At 41.9% G+C, this 19,708-nt stretch overlaps 1 long non-coding RNA gene across 1 annotated transcript; it reads right to left on the bottom strand.

Annotated features, from left to right (window-relative positions):
* Positions 1-3,466: 3,466 nt before the first annotated feature.
* On the bottom strand, positions 3,467-19,021 carry LOC139356818 (uncharacterized). Its single transcript, XR_011609247.1, has 2 exons — positions 16,461-19,021; positions 3,467-4,517 (listed from the first exon to the last, which is right to left on the bottom strand). It is a non-coding gene; the product is annotated as an uncharacterized lncRNA (long non-coding RNA).
* Between the last annotated feature and the right edge of the window lie 687 nt (positions 19,022-19,708).

Genomic DNA, 19,708 nt, shown 5'->3' with positions numbered 1-19,708 from the left:
TGCCTCCTGACCGCCACCTCTTTTGGTTCCTCAAGCTGTAGCTCTAAGCAAGGAATGAAGGATAGTGTCTTAGTCCATTCAGGCTGCTGTAACAAAATATCGTAAACAGAGTAGCTTGTAAACAACAGAAATTTGTTCCTCACAATTCTCCAGAAAAGTTGAAGATCAAGGTGCCAGCAGATTCTGTCTGGTGAGGGCCCACTCCCTGGTCCACGAACCCTCACATGGCAGAAAAGGCCAGGGTCTCTCTGAGGCCTCTTTCATAAGGGCACAAATCCCATCCATGAGTGCCCCACCATCATAACCTAATCACCTTCCAAAGTTCTCACCTCCTAACACCATCACCCTGGCAGTTAGGATTTCAACATACGAATTTTGGAGGGACATCAACATTCAGGTCATAGTAGATATTTTGAATTAGGTATGCGATTGTGGTTTTCCGCTGGACTGAACTCAGTTTTCACAACTGAAAGTGAGGAATCCAAATGGCAAATCATGAAATCTGTCCAGGATGTTGTTAAAGTATAGGAAAAGGGGATTTAGTAGAATATAGTTGAAAGCACTGATTTGAGGAAAAATAATATTTTCATATATACTCCCCACTGAGTTGAGACTCATAAAATGGTTGCTGGCTGAGGACACCAATGTTTTCTAGCTACAGATTCTCAGTGGCTTCCTGGGCATCTCCATTGGGATACCAGGCCAGGCTCTGTGTGGAAGAGCAGAGATAGTAGTCATTGGTGTGCGCCCAGGAGCCAGGCTGACTGCGTGATTTCTCAGCTCTACACTTAACTAGCTCTAGAACCCTTGGCAGGTTGTTTAAGTTCTCTTTGCTTCGGTTTTTTCATTTGTGAAGTTAGGATAATAATAATTCTTTATGATATCATTGTAAGGGATAAATGATTTAAGTTGGTGGGCCCTTGATGGAGCATAGCAAATGATGAACTAGGGATTTGAAACCAGTTTTATGTGACTCTAGAGTCTGTGCTGTCAATCACTGAGATATACCCATTTTAAAAATTGATTATAGGCCAGGTGGGGTGGTTCATGTCTGTAATCCCAGCATGTTGGGAGACTGATGCAGAAGGATTGTTTGAGCCCAGGAGTTCAAGATCAACCTGCGTAACATAGTGGGACTTGGTCTCCACAAAAAGAAAAGAAAAAAAAATTAGCCAGGCATGGTGGCCTGCACCTGTAGTTCCAGCTAGCTACTTAGGAGGCTGAGGTGGGAGGCTCACTTGAGCCCGGGAGGTCAATGCTGCAGTGGGCCGTGATTGTTCCACTGCACTCCAGCCTGGGTAACAGAGCAAGACCCTGTCTCAAAAAATAAATAAAATAGAGTACATGTTAAAAGCATATTTTGTGTGTATACATACATATATATACACATATATATAATATGAAAATAAATTATTAAAATTATTTCCAACTAATTTTATATTTCTTTTTCCTTATCTTTGTATTTTATTATTATTTTTGAGACAAAGTCTCAATCTGTCACCCAGGATGGAGTGCAGTGGCACGATTATGCCTCACTGCAGCATTGACCTCCTGGGTTCAGGTGATCCTCCCACCTTAGCCTCCCAAGTAGCTGGGACTACAGCTGCACGTCACCACACCTGGCTATTTTTTTTTCTTTCATTTTCTTTACCTTTCTTTTTTTGTAGAGACTGGGTCCCAGTATATTTTCTAGGCTCATCTTGAAGCCCTGGACTCAAGCAATCTTCCCACCACAGCCTCCCGAAGTACTGGGATTAGAAGCATGAGCCATTCTGCCTAGATTTTTCACTTTTTTTTTTTTTTAAGAAAATGTGGCTATTAGAAAATTCAAAATTACAAATGTAGTTCACATTCTGTTTCTGCTGGACAGTGCAACTTTGGGCTTTGTCATCCCTCAAAGTGTTCTAAAATGTTAAACATCTCACCTCCAATTTTTTTTTTTTTTTTTTGAGACGGAGTCCTGCCCTGTTGTCCAGGCTGGAGTGCAATGGCATGATCTCGGCTTACTGCAACCTCCGCCTCCCCGGTTCAAACGATTTTCCTGCCTCAGCCTCCCAAGTAGCTGTGATTACAGGCGCCCACCACCACGCCCAGCTAATTTTTGGGTATTTTTTGTAGAGACGAAGTTTCACCAGGTTGGCCAGGCTGGTCTCGAACTCCTGATCTCGTGATCTGTCCACCTCGGCTTCCCAAAGTGCTGGGATTATAGGCATGGGCCATCGCTCCCGCCAAACCTCCAAAATCTGTTTGTTTTTTTTTTTTTTGAGATGGAGTCTCACTCTGTCACCCAGGCTGGAGTGCAGTGGCACGATCTCGGCTCACTGCAAGCTCTGCCTCCCGGGTTCACACCATTCTCCTGCCTCAGCCTCCCTAGCAGCTGGGAATACAGGCGCCTGCCATAATCATGCCACTGCACTCCAGCCTGGGCAATAGAGTGAGACCCTGTCTAAAAAAAAAAAAGAAAGAAAGAAAGAAAGAAAGAAAATAAACTGGCCAGGCTCATGCTTGTAATCCCAGCACTTTGGGAAGCCAAGGTAGGAAGACTGCACAACACTAGGAGTTCAAGATCAACCTGGTCAATATAGCAAGATCCGTTCTCTATACAGACGTGAAAAATTGGCCAGGCATGATGGTGCATGCTGTAGTCTTAACTACTTGGGAGGCAGAGGCAGGAGGAGTGTTTGAGCCCAGGAGTTTGAGGCTGCTGTGAACTATGATTGCACCACCAATCTGGAGTGTACACTATAATCTTTATAGCGTATATGTATTTCTCAACAATACATTGAACTCCTGACCTTCTGATCCACCCGCCTTAGCCTCCCAAAGTGCTGGGATTACAGTCGTGAGCCACCACACCCTACCTGAACTTTTAAAAATACATTTGTGAGTCCTATCTATGAATTGCCTTTTGCGCATTTTTGTGTGTATTTATTTTTCCATTTTTCTTGAAGTTAAATAAAATATATTCTGGATAATAATCCTTCCAGTGATATGATATGCAGATATCTTCTTTTTGTTTGTCATTTCATTTTCTTTGGCATCGTCTTTCATTTACTTTATGGTATCTTTTGATAAATAGATGCTCTTCAGTTATTGCAGTTCTATTTCTCAGTCCTTTCCTTTGTCCTGTGTTTTTCACACATTGTTTAATAAATATTTTCCGGCCGGGCGCGGTGGCTCAAGCCTGTAATCCCAGCACTTTGGGAGGCCGAGGCGGGCGGATTACAAGGTCAGGAGATCGAGACCACAGTGAAACCCCGTCTCTACTAAAAATACAAAAAATTAGCCGGGCGCGGTGGCGGGCGCCTGTAGTCCCAGCTACTCAGGAGGCTGAGGCAGGAGAATGGCGGGAACCCGGGAGGCGGAGCTTGCAGTGAGCTGAGATCGCGCCACTGCACTCTAGCCTGGGCGACAGCGTGAGACTCCGTCTCAAAAAAAAAAAATAAAAAAAAAAAATAAATAAATAAATAAATATTTTCCCCCTCTAGCGTCTTAAAATATTTTCCTATTTTGGCTTCTAAAAGTTGTTATAATTTTGCCTTTTACATTTAGGGTTTTAATTCTCTCAAACTCTGTTATTGTTGCTGTTGTTGCAGAACCATTTTCCCAAGAGCCATCCTTTCTCCTCTGATCTGTGGTGGCGTTCCACCCCAGTCATGTTTCTGTGTATGCGTGGGACTTCATTCTCAGTTTTCATTTCTGTTTCATAGACCTACTTTAAAAAAAAAAAAACTCCAATAGCTAATATAATTTTTTTTTTCTGAGACAGAGTCTTGCACTGTCATCCAGACTGGAGTGGAATGGTGCGATATCGGCTCACTGCAACCTCCACCTCCCAGGTTCAAGCAATTCTCCTGCCTCAGCCTCCCGAGTAGCTGGGACTGCAGGCACACGCCACCCCGCCCAGCTAATTTTTGTATTTTTAGTAGAGACGGGGTTTCACAGTGTTGGCTAGGATGGTCTTGATCTCTTGACCTCGTGATCCACCCACCTCGGCCTCCCAAAGTGCTGGGATTACAGGTGTGAGCCACGGGCACCCGGCCTACTAAATTTTGCAAACAGAGTATTTGACTATGCTTGGCCCTTTATTCTTGTACAACAATTTTTATTGTTTATTTAGGTGGTTTTATAACTTTGACAATCAGTAGTTTGTTCTCATTCACATTGACTGTAGATTTTTTAAAGTGGTGACAGGTACATGAGTAACCAAAGTAGAGAGCTTGTTTGGTGAATCTTCATCCTCATTACATTTCTGGACAATGCATATGGGGACAGTCTGGGACACTCCTTATTCCTGTGGCCCAGACAGCTTCCTTGAGCTTGCTGTCCATCCACACATTTGGAGTCCCCATCACCCTATGGCAAATTTCTGAATATCTTAGACAGCTTGAGGGGTATGCTTCTTGGAGCTCACTGCATGGATGCAATTGTCAATGCTGATGGCAGTATTCTTAGGTCACCATCTGTGGATGGCAAAATGGCCCTTCTTCATCCTTCCTTTCTTTGCCAGTGCCATTCTGCCAGGTTCAAGTTGAAAAGAAAGACTGTGAGCAATTCCACAATACTTTTAGAATCAGCTGGAGATGTTGATCCTTCTTATCCAAAAATAGGGTATGTCTCTCAACTTATTTAGGTTTTCTTTAATGCAGCTCAATAAGGTTTTATAATTTTATCCAAAAAAGGGTTTATATGCCTTTTGTTAGGTTTATTCCTAAGCACTTGACATTTCTTGTAAAATATGTCTTTTCTGTGTGTATTTTCCTCCAACATTTTATTTTTATAAACTTTCAAATGCAAGGAAAAATTTAAAAAGTACAATGGAAGCCAGGCACAGTGGTGCACTCTTGTAATCCCAGAATTTTGCAGGGCTGAGGTGAGAGGATGACTTAAGCCCAGGAGTTCAAGGTTGTAGTGAGCTATGATTGTGCCACTGCACTCCAGCCTGGGCGATGCAGCAAGACCCTCATTTTATTTTATTTTATTTATTTATTTATTTTTTTGAGACGGAGTCATGCTCTGTCGCCCAGGCTGGAGTACAGTGGCCGGATCTCAGCTCACTGCAAGCTCCGCCTCCCGGGTACACGCCATTCTCCTGCCTCAGCCTCCCAAGTAGCTGGGACTACAGGCGCCCGCCACTTCGCCCAGCTAGTTTTTTGTATTTTTTAGTAGAGACAGGGTTTCACCGTGTTAGCCAGGATGGTCTCGATCTCCTGACCTCGTGATCCGCCCGTCTCGGCCTCCCAAAGTGCTGGGATTACAGGCTTGAGCCACCGCGCCCGGCCGACCCTCATCTTAAAAAAATAAATAAATGAAATAATAATACAATGAATTAGCTACATGTCCTTCACCTAGACTCAATCACTGTTAATTTCATAGTATTTGTCTTAACATCTGTCTATGTGTATGTAATTTTAGGGGACTCATTTTAACAAACTGCAAGTGGTAGAGTCATCATTTGTAATTAGAAAATCTAATTTTAGGGACACAACAAGATGTTCCAGGCATACCTTATATTTTCTTTTCTTTTTTTTGTTTTTGTTTTTTTTTCTTTGAGATGGTGTCTTGCTCTGTCGCCCAGGCTGGAGTGCAGTGGCACCATCTCGGCTCACTGCAACCTCCGCCTCCCAGATTCAAGTGATTCTCCTGCCTCAGCCTCCAGAGTGGCTGGGATTACAGGCACATGTCACCATGCCTAGCTAATTTCTTGTATTTTTAGTAGAGACGAGGTTTCACCACGTTAGCCAGGATGGTCTCGATCTCCTTACTTCGTGATCCCCCCACTTCGGCCTCCCAAAGTGCTGGGATTACAGGTGTGAGCCACTGTGCCCAGCTTGTATTTTCTAACTAAGCATTCACAATTGCCCATTTCCTACCCTCTGCTTTGTCTTAACCAAAGCCTTCTCTTTTTCCTATGGGCTCCTGAACTCTGCTTGCCTCCATATCTAAGCAAAAAGAAGTAGAGCATGCCCCTTTATCAGCTTCTCCTGGGAGTCAGCTGATCACATCACACCCACTTTCCTGTCAGATCTACTGGTCATTTCTTCTTACTTACCTAGCTTCCCCTTAAAAGAGGCTTTTATATCTGCTTCCTCTCCTCTACCCTAAAAAGAACCTTTTTTCTGTTTGAGTTTGAGATGCTTATACATTTCTGAGTTCAGCGTGCTCTCCCCATTTGATATGGTTAGGCTTTGTGTCCCCACCCAAATCTCATCTTGAATTGTCATCCCCATAATCCCCATGTGTCAAGGCAGAGACTAGGTGGAGGTAACTGGATCATGGGAGTGGTTCCCCCATGCTGTTCCCATGATAATGAGTGAGTTCTCACGAGATCTCCCTTTGCTCAGCACTTCTCCTTCCTGCCTCCCTGTGAAGAGGTGCCTTCTGCCGTGATTGTAAGTTTCCTGAGGCCTGCCCAGCCATGCAGAAGTGTGAGTCAATTAAACCTCTTTTCTTTATGAATTACCCAGTCTCGGGCAGTTCTTCATAGCAGTATGAGAATGGACTAATACACTATTACAATAGTCTTTCTCTCTAGTTAAATTATTTCCCTAGGCTGGTTGCAGTGGCTCACGTCTCTAATCCCAACGCTTTGGGAGGCGAAGGTAGGTGGATCATCTGAGGCCAGGAGTTCAAGATCAGCCTGGGCAATATGGTGAAACCCCATCTCTACCAAAAATACAAGCCAGTCTCATAACCCAGTCTCAAAAATAAATAAATAAATAAAACTTTAAAAATAGGCCGGGTGTGATGACTCATGCCTGTAATTCCAACACTTTGGGAGGTCAAGGCGGGTGGCTCACCTGAGATCAGGAGTTTGAGACAAGCTTGGCCAACATGGTGAAACCCCGTCTCTACTAAAAATATAAAAATTAGACAGGCTTGGTGGCAAGTACCTGTAGTCCAAGTTACTTGGGAGACTGAGGCAGGAGAATCGTTTGAACCCAGGAGGCGGAGGTTGCAGTGAGCTGAAATCATGCCACTACACTCCAGCCTGGGTGACAGAGTGAGACTCCATCTCAAATAATAATAATAATAAAATAAAATAATTTTTAAAAAAATGATCTCCTTAAGTCCAGATTTATTTTTATTGGACATTTCTCTGCCCCAGACCTGGAATGGGCCATTTTTCCAATGAAAAGGAAATTATTCCTTTTAGTGAGTACTGGTTTATTTTTGGTGCCAGCTGCTTCCTCTCATTGTTTTCTTCCCCCAGCAGCAACCTGGCACTGGAGTCACTATCTCCCTGGAAGTTTCAAAAACCTTTTTTTTTTTTTTCTTATAAGTGTTTGCCCCTTGTATTATCTGAATAAAACCATTATGTGGGCAGGGACCATGCTTTATTTTTTAATTGAGGACGTATGTTTTATGTCTTATGTCACTGAGTAGAAACACAGCAAACTACCTGCCCTCTCACATTTCTGCCTTCAGTTCCATAAATCCTCTTAAACTAAGAGAGTAACCCGGTCACTCAAGGATGGGACAGATACCTCAGCTTATTCACATTTTTTCCTGACTCTTCTTAAGTCCTTCTTGTTAAGTCAGAAACTGAAAAGTCTGAGATTTTCTGCTACTTGCAAGCTAACAAGTTACCCTGCCACAATTTTTTTTTTTTTTTTTTTTTTTTTTTTTTTTTTTGAGACAGAGTCTTGCTCTGTCGCCCAGGCTGGAGTGCAATGGTGTGATCTCGGCTCTCTGCAACCTCCACCTCCTGGGTTCAAGCAATTCTCTTGCCTCAGCCTCCAGAGAAGCTGGGATTACAGGCATCTGCCACCATGCCCAGCTAATTTTTTGTATTTTTAGTAGAGATGAGGTTTCACCATGTTGGCCAGGCTGGTCTCGAACTCTTGACCTCAGGTGATCCACCCACCTCGGCCTTCCAAAGTACTGGAATTACAGACATGAACCACCATGCCTGGCCCACAAATTTTTATATACATCGTGTCAGAAAACAGGAGACCTCTGAGTCAGAGACAAAGACATGTACTCACAGCAAAAGCAGCAGCCAAGGTGACTTCAGAGCTTGGGTTCCCTGAGCCCCAATTCCCATAAGGCAACATAGGGAGGACCAGAGGGTACTTATAGATGCTTTCAGGTGCAATACAGGAGGTGAAGTCTGAGTTTAGGAGGCTCACATTTTGCATAGGGCTGCAGGCAAATCTGCCCATCCTCCCTTTCAGAGAGAAACATTCTACACTGGAATGTGAGCAAACATTTCTGGGGAATGATGTCTATAAATCTCTTGGTGAAAGTTACCGTTTTGATCTTTATTTATCTAGGAATGCAAATACATTTGCTTCAGGGGAAGTCCCTGTCTTTAGCTCTCCAGGGCTGTCTCCTTGCACCAGGCATTCCTAGAAAGATAATCCTGGCACACAGGAGTAAAACATGTAGGAGTGCTGAAGATTCACAGTCATCTCAACATCTCTGAAGTTTTTTTTTTTCCCCTTAAATTTCTCCTTTTGGACATTCCCGTTCACTTTCCTTTTAAAAATCTCATCCTTTCCAACAATTTCAATTGTGAGAATTTCCAAATCAAGTGTTCAATATCAAAACTCTGTGGTGACAAACTTGAAGTGTTGAATCAGACTATGTCAGCAGAAAGCACAATTATCAATGATGTATGGGACAGCAATCTTGAATTAAAGAAGAAGGTGGGAAAGCCCCAAATCTCTCATAAATTATTATTATTATTATTATTATTATTAAGCACACGTCTGCTGGCAGGAAACAATTTATTTTAAAGATGACCTGTTACATTAGGTATTTGTATTGAATGTTACCTTATGTGTTGAAAAGGGAGTGAAGAGAGAATATATATGTAATTTCTTGCATATGGATAACATTGATGTAAGTATAACCAAAACACCAATGTAAGATTTGTGCACCAACCTAATAACACGAGCATGATTGATAGGTTTATCAGTAGTTTGGCTTATTGTTCAGTGAATATCCACTCCCCTCTCCCTTCTACTGTGAGGAGATTATACTTCTTGGGCCTGGCCCTGCGACTTGCTCTGGCCAATGGAATACTAATGGAATAGACAGGAGAGAGACCTTGAATATATTTGACTTGGCTCTTGGTTTGACAGAGCTCTCCTAGTCCTGCCATTGTTCATAAGAACACCATGTCCCACCGCTTCTTCAGCCTGGGCCCCAGAATAAGACTCAAGAAACAGGTATGAGCACAACCTGAACCCTGGAGCCTAGGCATCTGAGTGTCAGTCTGAGGCACAATTATTAGCTGACCTACAGGCCTGCCAGAAAGATAAATAAATTCTTGGTCAGGCATGGTGGCTCATACCTGTAATCATAGCACTTTGGGAGGCTGCGGCAGGTGGATCACCTGAGGTCAGAAGTTCAAGACCAGCCTGACAACATGGAAAAACCCCATCTCTGCTAAAAATATAAAATTAGCTGGGCGTGGTAGGGCATGCCTGTAATCCCAGATACTCAGGAGGCTGAGGCAGGAGAATCGCTTGAACCCAGGAGGCAGAGGTTGTGGGGAGCTGAGATGGCACCATTGCACTCCAGCCTGGGCAACAAGAGTGAAACTCTATCTCAGAATAAAAGAAAAATAAATTCTTAAATTACCTGGGCATGGTGGTACATGCTGTAATCCCAGCTACTCGGGAGGCTGAGGCAGAAGAATCACCTGAACCAGCAAGGCAGAGGCTGCAATGAGCTGAGATCATCCCACTGTACTCCAGCCTGGGAGACAGAGCAAGATCCCCCCCCCAAAAAAAAATAAAAGAGGAATTCTTGTTGTAAGCCACTTGGTTTTGGGATGTATGTGTGTTTTTTTTTTTGTTGCTGTTTTGTTTTGTTTTGAGATGGAGTCTTGCTCTGTCACCCAGACTGGTGTGCAGTGGTGTAATCTTGGCTCACCTCAAGCTCTGCCTCCTGGGTTCACGCCATTCTCCTGCCTCAGCCTCCCAAGTAGCTGGGACTACAGGCACCCGCCACCATGCCTAGCTAATTTTTGTATTTTTAGTAGAGACAGGGTTTCACCGCGTTAGCCAGGATGGTCTCGATCTCCTGACTTAGTGATCCACCCACCATGGCCTCCCAAAGTGCTGGGATTACAGGCATGAGCCACTGCGCCGAGCCCTAAAAAGGGGAGGCATAAATAATCCACCCCTTGTTTAGCATATCATCAAGAAATAACCATAAAAGCAGGCAACCAGCAGCCCTCAGGGCTGCTCTGTCTATGGAGTATTATTTTATTCCTTTACTTTCTTAATAAACTTGCTTTTACTTTATGAACTTGCCCTGAATTCTTTCTTGTGCAAGATCTAAGAACCCTCTCTTGGGGTCTGAATTGGGACCCCTTTCCAGTAACATCTTTCTGGTGACCCAGATGGGACCTAGTGTGGAAACCCCCAACCCAAAGGCTAACTCTGGGTAAGTGGTGGGGTCTGATAACATCTTTCTCATGAACCACAAAAGGGACAATACTGAAAATACTTCTCAACCCAAAGGAAATAGACTTTAGCACTAATTGGCCAGCTTTGGTAATTGGGGAACCCAAGTAAAGGATGGGATTGGGTTAGAGGTACAACTTAGGGGAGTTAGAGTCTCTCCTAAAACAGAGTGGGTTAGAGACCCATCTTAATAAAAGGCAAGAACTCTTAACCAACCTTGGGTTAGAGGCCCAGATGAGGAGTTATCCCTTCTAAGATTTAGGGAGTTAGAGGCCTCTCTCAGTAAAGTCCTTCTTGGTTAAGAATGGGTTTGACACTATTAACTGCTATTCTCTTTCAAATAATCTTCCTTGCACTCTTTGCTGACAGCTATGGGTGACAGGATTAGGCATGAACAGGAGCTTTTTCTTCCCTAAAAGGGGAAACTTAAGAGTGAATGGGACTGCTGAGAAATATCCCTTCACAGCGGACAAGAGGCCACCTGAACTTTTGATTCAGTGTCACTGGAATGGGTGGGTCTTTCTCTGAAATCTCTGAGATCTTCATCTTCCCCATCCAGCCACAGCAAGGCTTTTCTCTCTCTCCTTTCCCTTTCTTATTTTTTCTATTACTCAGGGTCACCACCTGGCCCAGAGATCACAAGTTGAAACTCCTGGTCAGAGGTTGGATTAATGATGATGGGGCCCAACAGGGGGCAAGTTTGAGCCTTGCCAGTTTGATACTGGGTGCTAAGCCGAGTGGCAGGTCATAAACTGCTTAACTTTTAAAAATTGTGCAGTTTATTTTATGTTATTTATTTATTTTTAAGCCAGAATTCTGTGCTGTTGCCTAGGCTGGAGTGCAGTGGCAAAATCTTAGCTCACTGCAACCTCCACCTCCTAGATTCAAGTGATTCTCCTGCCTCAGCCTCCCAAGTAGCTGGGATTACAGGCACATACCACCATGCCCAGCTAATTTTTGCATTTTTAGTACAGACAGGGTTTCACCACATTGTCCAGGCTGGTTTCCAACTGCTGACCTCAAGTGATCCACTCTGCTTGGCCTCCCAAAGTGCTGGGATTACAGGCCTGAGCCACCATGTCCAGCCTCAATTCATTTTAAAGCATTACATTCTAGATGAGGCCTGGGGACATGTGGGATTAGCCATGCCCCCAGCTATGCAAAGAAGGTTATAAAGAAAAAGATTTTATATAACAAAGGATCTTGTATGGTAAATTCTTATCCTAAAGTAAAATGGTTGTTTGACAAGAGGAATGTTTAGGACAAGTCAGAAAGTCCAAGCATGTTATAAATGGTCTGTGTAAGTTGTAAAAAATTATAAAAGATAATTTATGCAAAAAATGTTGTATAATTTAAAGGTAATTGGGCCTCCTAAATGCATCATAAAATGCCACTATAACTTGTAACTGTACAACTTGTCTGCTTTACAGCTAGGTAAGGCCTGGGACACATAAAATTAAATGCTAAAAAAAAGAATCAGACCTTATCTGCACTTCTGTCTGCTGTCCTAGGTTCCATACCTAATTAAAAGCCTGAACTTACCAAAGTTTTCACCAAAAGTAAAAGTCACTAAGAGTTAACAGTGTAATGTGTATTTGTGACTACTGAAGAAACAGTTTTACATGCAAGGTGTGTAAGAAAAGTAAACTTTGTTTTTAGTAAAAGCTTATTAAAAGACATGGGCATGTACATTTTTTTGCCTAAAGTGTTAAAGGATTTTTTTTTTTTTTTTTTTGAGACAGAGTCTCGCTCTGTCGCCCAGGCTGGAGTGCAGTGGCCGCATCTCAGCTCACTGCAAGCTCCGCCTCCCGGGTCTATGCCATTCTCCTGCTTCAGCCTCCCGAGTAGCTGGGACTACAGGCACCCGCCACCTCACCCGGCTAGTTTTTTGTATTTTTTAGTAGAGACGGGGTTTCACCGTATTTAGCCAGGCTGGTCTCGATCTCCTGACCTTGTGATCCGCCCGTCTCGGCCTCCCAAAGTGCTGGGATTACAGGCTTGAGCCACCGCGCCCGGCCTTAAAGGATTGTTTTAAGTGAAATAGGAAAGTTCTAAAGGTTTAAACAAGTTGTAAACATTTTATTTAAAAAAAGTTATTAAAAAAATCTGTGTGTGAACATATTGGCTCAAGTTAAAGGGATATTATGCAGTTTTTTTGGGAAACTAAACATTGGAATAAAAGCACAACAGGTTTCTCTTAAAGCAAAAACCTGCTTATACTCTGCTCTTTAACAAACATTGTAAAGGGTTATAAAAGAGGTTTATAAAAATCTTACCTTATGATCAAACTGACTAAAATTAAATACATTTGTCTATAAGGTTTTATTAAAAACTGGATTTGACAGTAATAGTATACTAATGTAAAAGTGACATTTGGCTTATTTTGTATAAAAATCATACAGGAAGCACTGTCAAATATAAAATAATATTTAGTTTCTTTGGGCTATATTTGTATAAATCTGTTATTGGTATGTGTTCCAAAATAATTCTAATATAACTTAGCGTATATTATTAATAATTATAATTGTTACATAAAATCATTGTATGCCACAGAGGTAACTAAATTTCTCTGTCAATTGTGTTTTTAACTGTGGCTGTCCTAAGACATTTTGTCATCCATAGACACTTGTTGTCTTGTTTAATTCCTCTTTTAAAAAATGGTTTATAATCAGCTATAAGACTCTAACAGGTGCTCTTAAATTCAGGTTTCTAATAACTGTGAATACTGTAATATTAAAATAGAGGAAAAAACTTTCAGGACTCATGGAAAGCTGAAATGTTCATAAATATCAAACAGGAATTAACTGCATGGACTAAACTAATAGAAGCTATTTACAGCTTTTAACAATTAAGTATACTCCTGTAAACAAAATGTGGGGCATATTTGTTTCTCTCTACCTGATTTCTCCAAAATATGGAAACAATTTGTAAGTATTCTTAATTTATGGCAATATATAGTTAAATCACACTGCCACCCCACTGAGATCCTTCCCTAATCAAACTAGCCAAGATCCCAATAGGGGCATGCAATAGGGGACAAATATAGTTATTTGCATAAGTGCAATAAAAATCCGTTTTCTTTTGTAACAGGACGCAATTGGAAAAACTGGTTATTTTACCAAGGCTTTAACTGGAATGGTGTGTTTTCCTTTAAGGAATTAAACTTAACTTATAGAGCCAATAAAATCCCTTGGGAGAAGCGGCCTCAAACCTTACCTACACAGCCCCTGTAGGGTTTCTGACCTGTGGTAAGTGAAGAATGTCACTTTCTAACAGGCCCAGGAGCCCCAAGTTATCCTGGAACCTCAAGAGGAGAGGAATTTACCCAACTCATAGGTATTTAAGGATACAAACCCATGGCAGGGCTCGGCTCTAAAAAAAAAAATCTTATCTAAGATTCCTTCTATGGAACAGATTTCCATCAAAGCCAATTTACAAAAAGCTTATGTGAAAAATAATTATTCTTGCTACACTTTATACAAATAATCAGGCCAAGTATAATAAAGCAAGTCGGTCTTACCATAATTTGTCTTTAATAAAAATGGGAAACTGGAGAAAGAAAACTTATGTTTCAAGAACTGTGGTACATTTGTTATTAAGTTCTAGTCTCATCAGTCACTTTAAAATTTTTTTTCCTGCAAGTTAAACTGACTCTGCTTATTCCTGAAAATCAACCAGTAATCTCTAACTGCTTCTCAAAAGAAACAAGAGGGATGGGTAATGTCAAAATCTGAATCAATATCTAGTTCTGGGCACATACTGGAATCATCTAGCAACCCCATATCAGCTTGGTTCTAACAGTTGCCCAGTTCATAGAAAGCCTTCTAACTTAGTTTACTTGGGATAATTTTGCTTATGTTGCTTTACTGTTGTGAAATATATTGCTCTTGTACTCTTTGTACAGCAATGCAAAATAAGCTTGCTCAACGTTTTCTGAAACACTTATTAATCTTCCAAATATCACCTTTTGTTGGAATTCAAAAGTTATAAATGGCCCTCAACATACCACTGCTTTTTCTTTTTTTTTAGACAAAAATCTCACTCTGTTGCACGGGCTGGAGTGCAGTGGTGCAATATTAACTCACTGCAACCTGTGCCTCCCCGGTTTGAGCGATTCTCATGCCTCAGCCTCCTGAGTAGCTAGGATTACAGGCACCTGCCACCATGCCTGGCTAATTTTTATATTTTCAGTAGAAACAGTATTTCACCATGTTGGCCAGGCTGGTCTCAAACTCCTGACCTCAGGTGATCTACCTGCCTCAGCCTCCCAAAGTGTTGGGATTACAGGTGTGAGCCACCATGCCCAGCCCAATGCTTTCTAACTAAACTCCTCTCTACCCTAAACACAAAAGACCCTAATAGTTAGGCAGGAATATCATCGCCCCTATTCAGCATAAAGAAGTTACAGAAAATGGATCTTTGTCCCTCTGCAGCCTTTAGGATTAATGGTTCTCTTACAAAAGGAAGGTGGGAAATGTCAGAGGCGTTGGAACCAGAGCAACTCCATCTTGAAAAGGAGCTGGGTAAAATAAGGCTGAGACCTACTGGGTGGCATTCCCAGACAGTTAAGGCATTCTGATTCATAGGATGAAATAGGAGGTCAGCACAAAATACAGGTCATAAAGACCTTGCTGATAAAAAACAAGTTATGGTAATGAAGCCAGCTAAAACCCACCAAAACCAAGATGGTACCAAGAGTGACCTCCAGTCATCCTCACTGGTACACGCCCACCAGCGCTGTGACAACTTATAAATGCTATGACAACGTCAGAAAGTTATTCTATATGGTACAACAATGAGAGACATGAATAATCTACCCCTTGTTTAGCATATCATCAAGAAATAACCATAAAAATGGGCAACCAGCAGCCCCTATGGAGTAGCCATTATTTCACTCCTTTACTTTCTTAATAAATTGCTTTCACTTTAATTTAGACTCACCCTGAGTTCTTTCTTGCATGAGATCCAAGAATCCTCTCTTGGAGTCTGGATCGGGACCCCTTTCCAGTAACAAAAGTAGATTAGAGATTATCAGAGGTTGGGGAGTTATTGCTTAATAATTAGAGTTTATTTTGGGCATGTTGAAGTTTCAGAAGTAAATAGTGGTGATGGCTGCTCAACATTGTGAATATCATTAATTAAGCTATACACCTAAAATAGCCAAGATGGCAAATTTTGTGTTATATATACTTTACCACAATTTGTAAATGAATAATGAATTAGCCAAAATATATTGAAATGGGTGAATTGTATTGCATGTGAATTATATCTTGACATAGTTGTTAGGGGCAAAAAGGGCATTCACAATTTCAACCTTGCTGAAAAGACACAATTCTGCAGTGCTAGTAAGAGGAGTTAGGACACAGGATAAGGTTGACATGTAATTATTAAGTAAGCGTATGCAAGCTTAAAATCCAAAAAATAATAAAGGAAATGCAAAGCCAGTAATTGAGGACAGAGCCACTAGTCTCCTAGTTTTCTTTTTTTTTTTTTTTTTTTTTTTGTTGAGACAGAGTCTCGCTTTGTCGCTCAGACTGGAGTGCAGTGGCCGGATCTCAGCTCACTGCAAGCTCCGCCTCCCGGGTTCACGCCATTCTCCTGCCTCAGCCTCCCGAGTAGCTGGGACTACAGACACCCGCCACCTCGCCCGGCTAGGTTTTTGTATTTTTTAGTAGAGACGGGGTTTCACCGTGTTAGCCAGGATGGTCTCGATCTCCTGACCTTGTGATCCGCCCGTCTCGGCCTCCCAAAGTGCTGGGATTACAGGCTTGAGCCACCGCGCCCGGCCCTAGTCTCCTAGTTTTCATGTTTTGCTATTCAATACTTACTATTTGTCTAACTTCCTAGAACTTGTAACATTGTCAGTGTCCAGCTGCCTTAATATTCCAGGGAGCACTGCTGAGACTGTTTTGGCTTTTGCATGATGAGTAATTATAATGCTATAAGAGAGGCACACCTGAGTCCTGGGATTACCCCTTTACCTCTATTTAAGTTTATCTATTTAGGTTTATCTATTCCATTCCAGTAATAATTACTTACCGCTATTTTAAAAAAGAAAACAGGTTTTTTTGACATCAGCTGTTGCTATTCTATACGTTATCTTCTTTCTGCAAGGGAAGGTATCCTTATCTCCGTTCTGGATCTGAGCCTGAAATTTGGCCACCTTTTCTTGATTCATGCTGATGGTGAACCTGAAGCAGGAGGCTCTTTCAACAGCAGCCAGTGGCAACAGCAAAATGGCAGCTCTGATGCAGACAGAGAATGGAGACCATTGGCAGTTAGTTTTAAGCAAATGAGTTTCTAGATTCTCAACTTCTGTCTATGCTTTTTCTTAAAAGAGATCTTCTATCATGCTAACTCTCAGATGTTACCCAGTCCTACTCTTTCAGCTTCCCATTTACATCCAAGCTCCTGCTACTTATATACACCCACTATGGTGCATTGCTTATGGGAGGAGAAACCTCCAGGGCTCCAGGAGGGATACATTTCTAAATATTAGTGTTGGCCAATGAGGAAGTGGATGACTCTGATGATGGAGTAATGCATCTTTTGCAAGTTAGATGTTTTCCAATTCTTTGCTTTCAACAAAACTGAAAGAGAGCTGAAAAAGTTGACACATCAAATTTTATTAAAAATCAACTTTTGATAATCAGTAACTATGTGGGTTTTGGCATATACTTCAGAAAGAGTTCACATAATTGAATGAAATCACTATAATAAAACCCCCTCTATTCCATTCTACCTATTTCTGCTACAAGGAGTCAAATAAGAACAAATCCATACTTAAAGAAAGGCCTTTTTCAAAAAGACTTATGTAATGGGGGTGGCAGGGGGAAAGCTATTGTGAAAGAATACTCCACTGGAGCAAACAAGGTTAGAAGGAACAAAGTATGGGGGAAATGGAATCAGAGAGTGGCACATTGGACAATTTTTCTTTGCAGTCAGCTAATTCTGGAAGGGTCATTAAGGAAGTTGTTCCACATTCTAATGCTTGTTTAAACTCAACGATAGGCCAAAGTTCAGGAGCCTGAGGGGAAAAGAGAAGCCTAACTAGAGTTTGGTCAAGTCAGATTAGCAGGCATTTTGTCCAGACTGGTCAGTGCAAACAGTTCATCTAATCATTTTTGAGACAAAATAATGGGATAATTTGGAGAGCCTGTATTGTCTTTGTCTTAGGTAAATAAGACATTTAGGGAAGGGTGGATTTTTGCAGTTAGCCATTTCCAGGACCACAAAAGAGTGGAGGGACTTTTAAATTATTGCTATTTTCCAGGAGTATGATGCCCAGGTAAAGTTCAACATTGCCAAAGCTTTTTTTTTTTTTTTTTTTTTGAGATGGAGTTTCGCTCTGTCACCCAGGCTGGAGTGCAATGGTGCCATCTTAGCTCACTGCAACCTCTACCTCCCAGGTTCAAGTGATTCTCCTGCCTCAGGCTCCTGAGTAGATAGGATTACAGGCATCTGCCACCATGCCCGGCTACTTTTTTGTATTTTTAGTAGAGATGGGGTTTCACCATGCTGGCCAGGCTGGTCTCGAACTCCTAACCTCAGATGATTCACCCTCCTCGGCCTCCCAAAGTGCTAGGATTACAGGCGTGAACCACCATGACTGGCCCCATTGCCAAAGGTTTACATGGATTTGATGCTGAACCCTGTGCATTTTATTAAAAAGCCATCAGCATCCACACAACATCCATTTCACTAAGGTAAGTATTTCTGGTAATGTTTTACTTCCATATTGGAGTACCCACTAACTCAGCTGCTAGTGTTAAGTTCAGGAATGACAGAAGGACTCATTAGATCCAATTTGTTTCCATAATATAGATGCTCATTCCATGCACACTGCTTCATTATGCAGAGTCCACAATTACATTTTTGGCATCCTGATCATTTTATCTGAGGATCCAAGATCACAAGGATTTCTTAAGCAGTTGCTGGTATTTTTCAACAAAATTACTCAGCTTCTTTATACTGTAATGCTGGTCTTCTGTAATGCCTTGCATGCCCCTATTGGGATCTTGGCTAGTTTGATTAGGGAAGGATCTCAGTGGGGTGGCAGTGTGATTTAACTATGTTGTCCCTCCCTGCCCCTTACAGGTACTAGGGCCGCTATGAAGATCAGATTTTCCTAGGCTTAGAGCTCTTGGCTTTTCTTTTACCTTCTCTTTGTCAATGCTTTCATTTCCAACAAAGCCATAAGAAATGACCACGGGATAGTATTTTTAGTTTTTCCCTGCTTCGCTTGCTTCTCTTTTTTCAACCCATTTAATCAGTTCTTAGTGAATCAGATCAAAGTTTTTTAAAATTTCACTGATAAGAGCAATTCTTGGATGGAGTCATATCAAACAACATGATGGTTAAGCAATCTTTCAGGCATCAAAATTATCTGTTCCCTGTTCATCTTCTTACAACATGAGAGTTTTGCCTCTGTGGGGTAAGAGGTCTTCGTATCAATCGCCACTTTATTTTTAATTTAACTTTTCTTTTTCATTACTCCCAAAGCATTGGAATCAATCGCCACTTTTGATACAAATCTGGATTGATGGAAAGACTAACAAAACAATGCAGTTCCTTCCTTCCTTCCTTCCTTCCTTCCTTCCTTCCTTCCTTCCTTCCTTCCTTCCTTCCTTCCTTCCTTCCTTCCCTCCATTCCGCCCTCCCCCCCTTCCTCCCTCCCTCCCTCCTTTCTGTCTTTCTTTCGACAGAGTTTCACTCTTGTTGCCCAGGCTGGAGTGCAATGGTGCAAACTCGGCTCACTGCAACCTCCACCTTTGCAGTTCAAGCAATTCTCCTGCCTCAGTCTCCCAAGTAGCTAGGATTACAGGCATCCGCCACCACACCTGGCTTGTATTTTTAGTAGAGACAGGGTTTTGCCATGTTGGCCAGGCTGGTCTCCATCTCCTGACCTCAGATGATCCACCTACCTCAGCCTCCCAAAGTGCTGGGATTACAGATGTGAGCCACCTCACCTGGCTCCAAACAATGCAGTTTCAATACCAGTTTACTTATCTTATTCAAAGGACGCAGGACCTTTGTAGTTCAGCATGCAAGCAAGCACTGTTTTGAGCAAAAGGCCTTACAATATCCCAAGCATAGCTTCCAAGACTTGTCATTTCATGAGTCATGCTCAGTTACAAGAGATGAAGGTAAAGCAAGATGGACCACCTTGACACTGGGAAGCCCTTCAACTATCTGCTCTTTGACTTTTCATAACCTATTAGTCATATTGTTCCTCAGGGTGTGTATAACTTAATAAATAACTTTTTTTTTTTTTTGAGACAGAGTCT

The sequence above is a fragment of the Macaca nemestrina genome, chromosome 10 (assembly GCF_043159975.1).
Source record: "Macaca nemestrina isolate mMacNem1 chromosome 10, mMacNem.hap1, whole genome shotgun sequence".
NCBI lineage: Eukaryota > Metazoa > Chordata > Mammalia > Primates > Cercopithecidae > Macaca > Macaca nemestrina.
This window is presented reverse-complemented; position numbering and strand designations above follow the sequence as displayed.